Here is a 12,042-nt window from a genome sequence, read left to right on the forward strand (position 1 = left end):
AAAATAGATCACATTCTATTTATAAATATTCTAAATATAAAATGCAAAATTATAAAACCTCTGCAAGATAATGTAGGAGAAAATGCAGGTGAACTTGGGTATGGCTATGATTTTGATCCAACACCAGGGCACAATCCATGAAAGAAATAACTGATACACTGGACTCCATTAAAATTTTCTGTTCTGCAAACAGCAATGTCAAGAGAATAAGAAGACAAAGCACAGAGTTGGAGAAAATATTTACAAAAGAACCATCTAGTAAAGAACTGTTATCCAGAATCTATATAGGGAGCGGAGGGACGGCCGTCGGAGCCGCCGAGGCCAAGTGCTGCCTGGCTGGGCCTACAAAGGGGATGTCAGGCCTCCAAAAGGAGCGCAGTGGAAGCGAGGGCCTCCCTGAGCCGCTGCTGTGACGGCCAGTGAGCGAGCCGCGGAGGATGTCCACCACCAGGACGGTCGCGCCCGCGGGGATCCCGGGGAACCCGCGGGAGGTCTCCAACCCCGCCAAGCCTGGCCGCAAGACCAAGCAGCTGCAGTAGGCGCAGAACGTGGTGGTAAAGACGCCCTGGAATCACCAGCTCGCCTGGCCCTTCTACCAGCCCGTGGATGCAATCAAGCTAAACCTGCCCGATTACCATAAAATCATAAACACCCGATGGCTATGGGGACTATTCAGAAGAGACTAGAAAATAATTATTACTGGAGCGCCAGCGAATGTATGCAGGACTTCCACACCATGTTTACAAATTGTTACATTTACAACAAGCCCACAGACGACACAGTGCTAACGGCCCAAGCCTTAGAGAAAATTTTTCTGCAGAGAGTGGCCCAGGTGCCCCAGGACGAAGTTGAATTATTACCCCCTGCTCCGAAGGGCAAAGGCCGGAACGCGGCGCAGGAACCCGGAGTGCAGGTGGGCAGCAAGTGGTGGCCGTGTCCTCTGTCTCCCCAGCAACCCCCTTCCAGAGCGTCCCCCCACTGTCTCCAGACGCCTGTCATTGCTGCCCCCCTCTGCCAACCATTACCGCAAACATCACGTCGGTCCCTGCGCCCCCGCCGCCGCCCCACCCCCTCCCTCGACGCCCATCATCCATCCCTGTGGTCCCTCCCACAGCGCCTGTCGTCAAGGAAAAGGGTGCAAAGCGGAAAGCAGCCACCACGACGCCCACTCCATCCGCGAGCCGGAGCGAATCGCCGCCGCCACTGTCAGACCCCAAGCAGGCCGAGGTGGGGGCTCGGCGAGAGAGTGGGGGCCGCCCCATCGCACCGCCCTGGAAGGGTCTAGAGGACGGCGAGGTGCCTCAGCATGCGGGCCGGAAGGGCGAGCTGCCGAGCACTCGCGGCACTGTGACAGCGTCCTCGAGGACATGCCGTGCAAGAAGCGTGCGGCCTGCGCCTGGCCCTTCTCCAGCCGGTGGACGCCGAGGCCCTGGAGCTGCACGACTACCACGACGTCACCGAGCACCCGATGGACCTCAGCACTGTCAAGAAGACGGACAGTCGCGAGTGCCCAGACGCGCAGGGCTTCGCTGCTGACACCCGGTTCATGTTCTCCAGCTGTTACCAGTACAACCCCCAGGCCACAAGGTGGTGGCCGTGGCCAGGAAGCTGCGGCCGTGTTTGAGGTGCGGTTTGCTAAGATGCCGGCTGAGCCGGGGGAGGCGCCGGCCCTGCCTGCGCCCGCAGCCCCCGTGCTGAGCAGGGGCGCCGAGAGCAGCCGCAGCAGCGAGGAGAGCTCGGAGGAGGAGGAGGAGGAGGAGGAGGAGGAGGAGGAGGAGGAGGAGGAGGAGGAGGAGGAGGAGGAAGAGGAGGAGGAAGAGGAGGAGGAGGAGGAGGAGGAGCAGGAGCGGGCCCGGCTGGCGGAGCTGCAGGAGCAGCTGAAGGCTGTGCACGAGCAGCTCGCCGCCCTGTCGCGGGCCCGGGAACAAGCCAGAGAGGAAGAAGGAGCCGAAGGGAAAGGAGGAGAAGGAGGAGGACGCGGACGAAGACGAGGACACGGAGAGGCACAAGGCCAAGTCTGAGGACGAGAAGGCCAAGGGGGCCCCGCCGCCAAGCAGGCCCAACCGAAGAGGGCTCCCGCCGAGAAGGCCGGCAGCGCAGCCAGGCCAGCAGGCAGCCGAAGCAGGGCGGCAAGCAGGCATCGGCCTCGACGACCCGGAGAGGAGGAGCAAGGCCTGCCCGTGAGCTAGGCCGAGGGCGCCAGCTCAGCCTAGACCACCCGGCTGCCCGGGGACACGGGGCTGCGGGGTCCACTTCATCCAGTCCCGGAGCCCTCGCTCAGGGACCCAGGCCTGAGCAGAGAGAGATTGACTTTGAGCCTCTGAAACCCCCCACTGTGCGGGAGCAAGTGTTGTTGACAGGAAAAGCCAAGGGAGCCTTTCTCCACGAGCGGGAAGAAGCAGGCGGCCAAGTCCAAGGAGGAGTTAGCTCAGGAAAGGAAGGAGTCGGAGACGCGCGGCAGGACGTCCGTGGGCAGCTGAACAACAACGAGAAGCCTGCCAAGGAGGAGAAAGCGGGCTCTGCGCCCTCGGGAGGGCCGCCCGGCTCAGCAGCAGCAGCTCCTCGGTCCGGGAGCAGCAGTTCGGCGGATCCAGCTCCACTGCAGCGACTCAGACTGAGCGCTGGACTCGCACATCAGGACAAAACCAGCGAAGTCGCACCCGCCGGAACTCTGCAGTGTCCCTTGCTCTGGTTGATCTGCTGCTCTGGTTCCGCGCCTGCAGGTTTTCTTTAAAACTCAGTGTTACGGAATCCAGGGATCCCCGGGTGGCGCAGCGGTTTGGCGCCTGCCTCTGGCCCAGGGCGCGATCCTGGAGCCCCGGGATCGAGTCCCACGTCGGGCTCCCGGTGCATGGAGCCTGCTTCTCCCTCTGCCTGTGTCTCTGCCTCTCTCTCTCGCTCTCTGTGTGACTATCATAAATAAATAAAAATTAAAAAATTAAAAAAAAATTAACTATTGCCAATGATTGAAAGCCTGATATGAGTGCATGTGCCATTAAGGAAATAAAGAATAAAATAAGAGCTGTCCTTTCACCAGACAATGTTTTCAGAATTTTGTATTGTTTTGATTAGTGCTTCTCAAATTTTAATGCACGCATGAGTCACTGGAGGATGTTGTTAAAATGCAGTTTATAATTCTGGAGTGGTTACTGAATTCTTTTTTTTTTTTATTTTTAATTCTTTTTCATTTTATTTTATTTTTAATATTTTATTTATTCATGAGAGACACCGAGAAAGAGAGGCAGAGACACAGGCAGAGGGAGAAGCAGGCTCCCCAGGCAGGGAGCCTGACATGGGACTTGATCCCAAGTTTCCAGGATCAGGCTCTGGGCTGAAGGCGGTGCTAAACCGCTGAGCCACCCAGGCTGCCCTGGTTACTGAATTCTAAGAGCTGTTTACACATGGGCCCAGATTTGAGTAGCTGAGTTTAGATATTTTTTTAACAATGTTAAATTGCACACTAATATTTCTAAAACCTGATATTTTGAGGAATATTTTATTCAGTAGGAAAAATGTGCTTTAAAATATTTTTAATGACTCAAATAAGACTATTTAGTAAATGAGTAAAAGAGCATGCTATATTGTTTATCAAATGTCCTTTCACCAAAAGGGAACCCTAAATAAACTATGGTCTGTGAAGAATGACTGCACATCCAAGTAGGGTCATTGATTGTAACAAATCACCACTCTGTTGGGGGAAACTGATGGTAGGCAAGGTTGTAGGTGTATGGGAGCTCTGATTTCCTGTGAACCTGAAACTCCCTTTAAATACAGTCTATTGGGACGCCTGGGTGGCTCAGTGGTTGAGTCTGCCTTCAGCCCTGGATGTGATCCTGGGTCCCGGGGAGAAAGCCTACTTCTCTCTCTGCCTATGTCTCTGCCTCTCTCTCTGTCAGATGTGATCTGAAGTTTCTTGCAAAACCCCTTTCTTATGCCCAACCTGGTCTGTAGCTCCAGAAAGCATTGTTTGAAAGGAAGTTTCTCTGAGATGGTACTGCACCATGGGCTGTCAGCTTTGCAAACAGGCGATGTCTGTGTCCCCTCAGCTCAGCCCCACGGCCGGGGTCACCTCTTGCTGCAGGGTGAGGGGACTGTGGAGGTGCTGCGGGCTCCAGTCCGGGCTTCTGCAGCGGTGGGGAGAGGCGGATGGGCACCGAGAGAGGGGCGTCGGGAGCTCCTGGGAGGGAATACGGGGGGCCGCCTGTGCCACGCGCAGCTTTCCATACACTGAAACTTTTACCTCAACTGGAAAAAAAAAAAAAAAAAAGATTAAAAAAAAAAAAAACTAAAGGAGACTTTTTTGTAAGGTTCAGCAATTTTCTACGAAAGTCCAGCCCCATGGTGTGTCCCCAACTCGTGAGCTGCCGCTGCTGCACACTCAGGGGCCCATGAACACTTTATTTATTAACATCATTGGTGGTTTAGAAAAAAAAACTGCAAAAGAAATGCATTAAAAAAAAAAAAAGAAAGAAAAAGAAATGCAGGCCTTTTCAGTGGTTGGAGGAGAGCCCCAGACCCTGCTCCGATGGCAGACCCGTGGCCTCCAGGTGCTGGCCTCCTGCGCCTGTCCGGTGCTGTCTCCTCTGCACGCTCGCCCTCCCCAGCCCTGCCCCACAGGGCTCTGTGTGTCCTCCCGGCCCACATGTGGGATTGGGAGACGTGTGGGTGTAGACAACTTCCAGCTGCAGCGCATTCTCGGTCTTCACATTTTGTGTGTTGAGTTCTTTTGTACTCACTTCTGGTCTCTTTAGGACTGTTTTAAAAGAAATCAATTTAGGGAACCCCAGTTATATAATATAAAATTTGTAATCTGAGAGAAAAAAATGTATAGTAAATCTAAGTCTTGATTTTTAACTTTCTATTGTAAATAATAATAATAATAATAATAATAATAATAATAATAAACAGAGTTTAACAGAAGGTTATGTTTCGGTTTTATTTTTTCCAGAGGCTGCCCTGCAGCCTTTGAGTGCAGGGACACCCCGCACTGCCTGCCTGAGCTTGGAGCACTGTGGCTTCCGCCGAGAGTGCCAGGGGTCGGCCGTCCAGGACCCCCAAAGGGGTACCCCTAACCTCCCAACCCCCAGGGCAGGGGCCCTGCGGCCCTGTGCAGCCTTCCAGTGCAGCCTTCCAGCCAGCGACAGGGGCCTGGCCAGACTCTCACGGGGGTGGAAGAGCCTCTGGCCACAGGAGGGTTTGCTCCCTGAAGACCACACTGGGCTCCCTGCTTGAGCGTTTTCCCATTAGCACAGAAATAACAGGGCACTGTCCCAGACCTCCCTGCGAGGACTTCCTGGAAGTGGGTGCTGGGGACGGAGCTGCAGGTGGCCTGGCCTGTGGTCCGGTGGTGAGTTTCCAGGTGGTTGGAGTGGGTGGGAGGTTCGGGTCATCAATATCCTAGTAGGGGGCAGTCTGTAAAAATCCTAAAGTGGATTCAGGTTCCACCGGCCCTTAGGATCACAGATGCCCTTGCCGGACATGGAACCGATGAAGCAGCGGGTGGCGGGTTACCATGTTTCTTACTGCTGGTGATTCTGACGCTTGGTGAGTGTTGAGCCAGTTTGTTAAACTTTTCATTAAGTTTTGTTTGTAATAAAAATACATGTGGATTTTCAACTTAACATTTTTTATTTTTTTATTTTTATTTCTTTTTATTTATGATAGTCACAGAAAGAGAGAGAGAGAGAGAGAGAGAGAGAGAGGCAGAGACACAGGCAGAGGGAGAAGCAGGCTCCATGCACCGGGAGCCCGACGTGGGATTCGACCCCGGGTCTCCGGGATCGCGCCCTGGGCCAAAGGCAGGCGCCAAACCGCTGCGCCACCCAGGGATCCCAACTTAACATTTTTTAGAGTTACCCTTGTGTTTCAAAGGTGTTTTCTAAGCAGATCGGTAATGGAATATTTAAACTAGGACTTTAAGGAATTAATACATGACACGACGGATGGTCTTACAGCAGGATCTCTGGCAACGTGCAGCGAGCGCACGTCCCTGAGCAGAGGGTGCCTGGGGGCGCGGGGGTCCCGTGGAGCACCTGTCCAGCTGCAGGCCTAGCGGGGGCGGTGGCCTGTGTGAGCCCTTAGGTTGGTGGGGAGCGTGTGGTCCTCGCCCCCGGCACAGTGGGAGCGTTTCAGAGCACTTGGTCACCCGCTGGCTGCGCGGGACACACGGGTTCTGGAACACCTCTGTCCCTCGCCCCCGGGAGGAGGCCGCTGGCCGCCACGGCAGAGGGCTGCCATCCATTCGGACGGTGCTGTGGCTTCTTGAGGCTTTCCGTGCACACTTCAAAGCCGATTTCTCTTCAGAGATATCCTCGGCCCCCTCGAGTCAGCCTGTGGATGTTTGCGGGAAGGGCCTCACGGGAGCCCTGGAGGCCGGGGGTGGCGGCAGAGACCCCTGCTCGTGCTGGGGCGCGTCATCTTGCTTACAAACTGTAAGGTATGTCTTCTTTTTGTTTCTGTTTTTGTTCTGCCACAACCACGTCTGTGACAGCCCTCTGGGAACCCCCCCCCCCCCCCCCCCCAGAGAAGGATGCATCCGCCCAGTGTAACCTGGTCCCCAGGACTGGCATAACGCTTCCGGAAGTTTTCTTTTTTTATATTTAAAATGTTACTTTTCTGTATGATGTGCCTGCAAGTTTACTGTAACTTTTTCTTAAAAACTTTCTAGTGCCGTTTCTAGTATATTCCTGTAAATGTCAGTTACTGAAAATGAGTCCGAAACTATTTAGCTTCTTTATTGCAATGCTGGCCTCAACACAACAGAATAAAAATGGTAGAAAGTACTCTTTGATGTTTCTGGTAATCAAGGACCCTTCTCCTGGGGTATTTGTTTTGTTTTCATAATAAAACCTTTATATATATATATATATAATTAAAAAATAGGCCAAAGACCAGAAGAGACACTTTACCAAAAATTATATATATAATTAGGCAAATAAGCATGTGAAAAGATGCTTTCCACATCATATGTCATCAAGGAAATGCAAGTTAAAGCAAGATACCACTAAACATCTATTAGAATGGCTAAAATCCAGAACACTGACAATACCAAAAGATGGTAAGGATGTGAAGCGACAGGAACTCTCATTCATTGCTGGTGAGAAAACAAAAACACTACAACCATTCTAGAAGACATTTTGGCAGGTTTTTATAAAACAAAATATATACTTATAATATGATCCAGCAGTGATGCTCCTTGGAATTTACTCAAAAGAATTAAAAGCTTATGTCCACACGAAAACCTGCACATGGATGTTTACGACAGCTTTATTCATATGGAATATTGGACAATGTACTATTCAACACTAAAAAGTAATGAACTTACAGGACATGAAAAAACATGGAGGAAACAAATGCATATTACTAAGTGAAAAAGGACAATCTGAAAATGCTATAAATTGTATGATTCCAACTATATAACATTCTAGAAAAGGCAATGAAGACTATGTAGATAGTGAAAAGATAAGTGGTTGCCAATATTTAGGGGCAGGAGAAGGATGAACAGTCAGAGCACAGAGGATTTTTAGGGCAGTGCACATAATCTATGTGATACTATAATGCTGGATACATGTTGTTGCGCATTTGTCTAAAGCTATACAGTGTACACCAATAGTGAACCCTAAGGTACATCATGGACTTTAGATGATCATGATGTGTCAGAGTAGGTTCATCAGGTGTAACAAATGTCTCAGTCTGGTTAGGGATGTAGATAATGGGATGTTATGCAAGGATTAGGACAGGGGCTATAAAGGAAATCACTGTTCCCTTCAATTTTTCTGTGAACCTAAAACTACTCTAAAAAAAAGAATCTTAAAGAGAAAAAGGGAGAGGTTAATGCATTTTTACATCCTGCTCTCACCACACTAGTGCTAATCATTGAGCCAATCTGTAAATTTCACAGGCTACTGTGTAGCTCATATACTGCTCATCAAGATTGGAATTATGTATACATGAGTGTAACATAGTTCTCCCCACTAGACTGAAATCTCTATGAAGAGAGGAACCACATATGTCTTGTTCACTCTGTAAACATCTATAGAATCAAGTATAGTGCCTGACAAATATTAATGAATGAATGGAGTTCCTTAAGACAAATGTCATATAACACCTGCTTCCTATTACTATCCTATCCCTCCAGGTGTCCTCCCGAAGTACCCACTTTTTTACCTGATATAAAATTACCTCCCCAGGTAGACCCTCTCTAGCCAACCTGCCTCACTCTCACTTTTAGCAACAATTCATTTCCACAATGAAAACCATGCTTCCAGCCAACGTCTCCTGAGCTCTATGGAATTTCCAAATGCAGTCAAGAAATGTCTTTATTCCCGAGGTTTTCTTTTTTTTTTTTTAAGATTTTATTTATTTATTCATGAGAGACAGAGAGAAACAGAGAGAGACAGGCAGAGGGAGAAGCAGGCTCCATGCAGGGAGCCCGACGTGGGACTCGATCCCGGGTCTCCAGGATCAGGCCCTGGACTGAAGGCAGGTGCCAAAGCATTGAGCCACCAGGGCTGCCCCCAAAGTTTTCATTAATGCCCCTCTTGTGTTCCTTATCTTTGACTCCTAAAGATTCCGATCTAGACCATCCCTTATTATCAATAGAGCCAAATCAGCTTTTTCTATTCATTATAATTTTGTGTGTATTTTTCATCCTCTCATCTACACTGTAAACTATTCCACAGCAGGGCAAATATACTAACATCTTTGCATCCTCTGCACACTTTCTTTTAGTAGGTATTAAATAGTTATTCTTAACAACTATATTTTATGGGCAATAGATTATTATGGCTTCTTTTATGCACTTGTATTTAGATTCCCTTACTAGATTATTTGTCCCTAAAGGAAAAACTCCTACGTCTACCATACAAACCTAGCAAAATGATGGAAATGCTCAAACACTCTTAAAATAGAGTCACTGGAAATTAAGAAATAGTAGCCTATTTTAAAACTTCCTTTTAACTGCCCATGGGTGTGAAGAGGGTTATACTATTGGAGAACCTTACAAATTTAATTGCCCTGGAAGACTTAGTGACTTGAAAAACAACCCTAAGATCCATTTCACCCTACTACCTCTAACCTGAAGTAACTGTGTAAAAGTAGCCATGACATGCATTCTCTTTACACCTTACTTTTCTGAACTGTAAGTTAGTTAATACATATAAATACACTTCAAAGAATGTCAGGTACAAAATAAGTGCTTTAAGACTGTGGTATTTATATTGTTATCATATGGTATCTTCAGGCATCTTTAAATCTGTACCCCAGGTATAGATTTCAGGTATCTTTAAATCTTTATTCCAAACAGAGAAGTTTCTATCAACACTGAAAGGAAACGTAAATTTCACTATCTACATGGTAAAGTTCTGCAAGGCAAGGAGACGTGGGCTGCTAAGAAAACTTGGTGTTGACTAGGGAAGGATCATTGTCTCTTCTTATACTTTTCATACACACTGCTAGTATGAAAATAGAAGCAAAATGGACCAGAGGGATACTTATGGGAGAAAGAAAAAGACTTGAGAAGTTCTGACATGCAAGCAAAAACAAAAACAAAAAACGCCCCTTATAGTTCTAATTTATAATTTTTAGAGTGAAGAACAATGATCTTGCAGAAAAATAAAATCCAAAGGAGCTCAAAGTAAAGACACAGGAAAAAAAACTACTCTCTCCATAGACATCCTTAATAATGTAACTTATTGAAATTTAATCTTGAATAATCATAGAAAAATACTTTCTTATTAAATACAGATCTTATTCTCAATAGAATTTTCAAATAAGAAAAATCTTTTATTTTTTGTCTTGACTCCATATTATATACTTTATGTTTTATTATTTATTTCTACTGACGTGAATTTCTCTAATCTAGCAACATAATTATCTACAGCAAAGATTCTTCAAAATACCATGGGTTATTTACCAGATTTTACTTGTCTACAAAAAATATATATTTTCCCCCAGTGATCAGTGACTCCATAAATGGGAAGGAATGGACTTTTTCTCCATTTCTTGGTTTTATGTCATAGTAATGATGAAACTTTTACCTCAACAACTGCTCATTCCAGTCTTTTACAATCACTTCTGTCAAGGGACTGTGTTTGTTCACTGCAAAACAGTGTCTAAATTATAACTTGAGGACAATATGAAGACGACAATGAAAATCCAGTTTACTAAGAAGAAAACAACTAGATACCCTTCTTTCTACAAGGACTTATTTATGAATATGCACTTAATAAAAAAATAAGATGCTCGATAATTAATAAATTTAGGTTTATTCTGCAGTTAGGCTTATAGAAAAGAGCATAAACTGGAAAATAAAATAGTCGCTTCATTCCCCATCTTCTCTTTTAGGAAGACTTTAAATCCATAATTAATTTTAAAAATGCCAAATCTCACACATACAAAAAATACTTTCTTGAAACATTTTTTTTTCAGAATATATGCAGAAAAAGCACAGCCCTAAATAGAAGACCAAGACGCGTGTGCACACACACACACACACATGCACATGCTCAATATATTCACAGCAAAAAAACATAAGGGATGGGCAATTCAAGCTTTCTCCCAAAGCATACATGGGATGACAGAAATTCCTAAATCTCAATGCAGAATACAACAATTACTACCAGAGGGTAATGAATTAATGAAAACATAAATACAGTTACTACTGGAGCTGGCTTCCAAAGCACCAACACACAAACTCATTCAAGACTCTCTTTTAGATCTCAGCTACAGAAATGCCAACCAACATTCCTATATTTAGCAGATATAGTAGTTTGAGGAAAAGCTACAATTATGATTTTAAATTTGAAAATGAACATCATAAAAATAATAAATCACTCCTTTTTCCTATATTGCTCCACCTGTCTTTGCTTAGCCTTTACTGAATTCAAACACTAAGTATTGACTTATATGGTTTTCCCATGAACAGATAAAGTAGAAAATGAGAAATAGTTTAGATCTCAAAAAAAGGACATGACTCAACAGTTTGCAGGCAGAAATAAATTACAGTGATCAAAAATATTGTTTGGGAATATTAAAATATCTTTACTGTGTACAGAGTTGTTTATGAAAACTTTGGCTTTCTCATCTACATTATACCATGGAGAATAGAACAAAATAATGTAAAAATGTCCTGTTTACACAACGTAGACTTGAGAAAATGCACCACTGGTGCTATTTGATGTATGAAATCTTCATTTTCCAGTATATAGGTTATTTTCTGGAACTAAATCAAGCTCAGTGTATTTTTGTCTGAGAAAGCTTATATTTTTTCACAAAAATAGAAACTTCTGAAGAGTATCTTCGTGACCATGAGAGGAATAAAAGCAAATTTCAAAATGTACTTTAAGCACAGACAAACTAGAACATTTCTACTTTGTTGGTATGACTGTTTTTTTTTTAACACAGTGACCCTTAAGGGAAAAAAATGGGTGGGGGGAAAAGTGGCAGGAAGATAGGCTTCATAAAATACACTTAGGTTGAATTAAAGTAGTTGTAGTTTAGTATTTTAAATAAGGAAACATTCAATTAAATAATCAAGATTCTCAATAATCTGCAAATTGCTGTAACCTCTAGTTTTGAAATCCCCAATCTTTGAAAAAAATTAACTTTTTTCTTGCCAAAATTGTGTCAACATATGTTTGGTATTTTCTTTCCTAAAAAGTTTGGAGATATTTTAGAAGCACCCAAAACCTAAATCCATGGTAAATTTAATAACTCTTTGGAGGTAAGTAATAGTCTCATCTAAAAGAAAGAGAAATCGAGTTGGGTTACAGATGCTTACAAAAATGAGAAAATTAGGATAAATTTCATTAAACATATTAAATATCTGAAATTCTAGATTGCCAGTATTCCTTTTAAGGAGGATTTATGTTTATGAATAGAAATCCTCAGGGTAGTATTGTGTTTTTCTCCTCATAGGAAACGCCTATTTTGTCAAGCAATTAAGGTTCTCTGTGGAGAAACTGATATGTTAGTCAGTCCACCGCCAGACTCTCAGCCTAAAATCCATGGGCTTCTCTCCCTTTGCTGCAAAACAAAGACCCC

General features: G+C 45.3%; 1 protein-coding gene and 1 pseudogene across 1 annotated transcript in view; one reads left to right on the forward strand and one right to left on the reverse strand.

Annotated features, from left to right (window-relative positions):
• MALRD1 (MAM and LDL receptor class A domain containing 1) overlaps positions 1-12,042 on the reverse strand; it is a 755,529-nt gene that overhangs the window by 614,255 nt on the left and 129,232 nt on the right.
• On the forward strand, positions 438-2,919 carry LOC140632876 (bromodomain-containing protein 3-like; annotated as a pseudogene).

Source organism: Canis lupus, chromosome 5 (genome assembly GCF_048164855.1).
Source record: "Canis lupus baileyi chromosome 5, mCanLup2.hap1, whole genome shotgun sequence".
Lineage (NCBI taxonomy): Eukaryota > Metazoa > Chordata > Mammalia > Carnivora > Canidae > Canis > Canis lupus.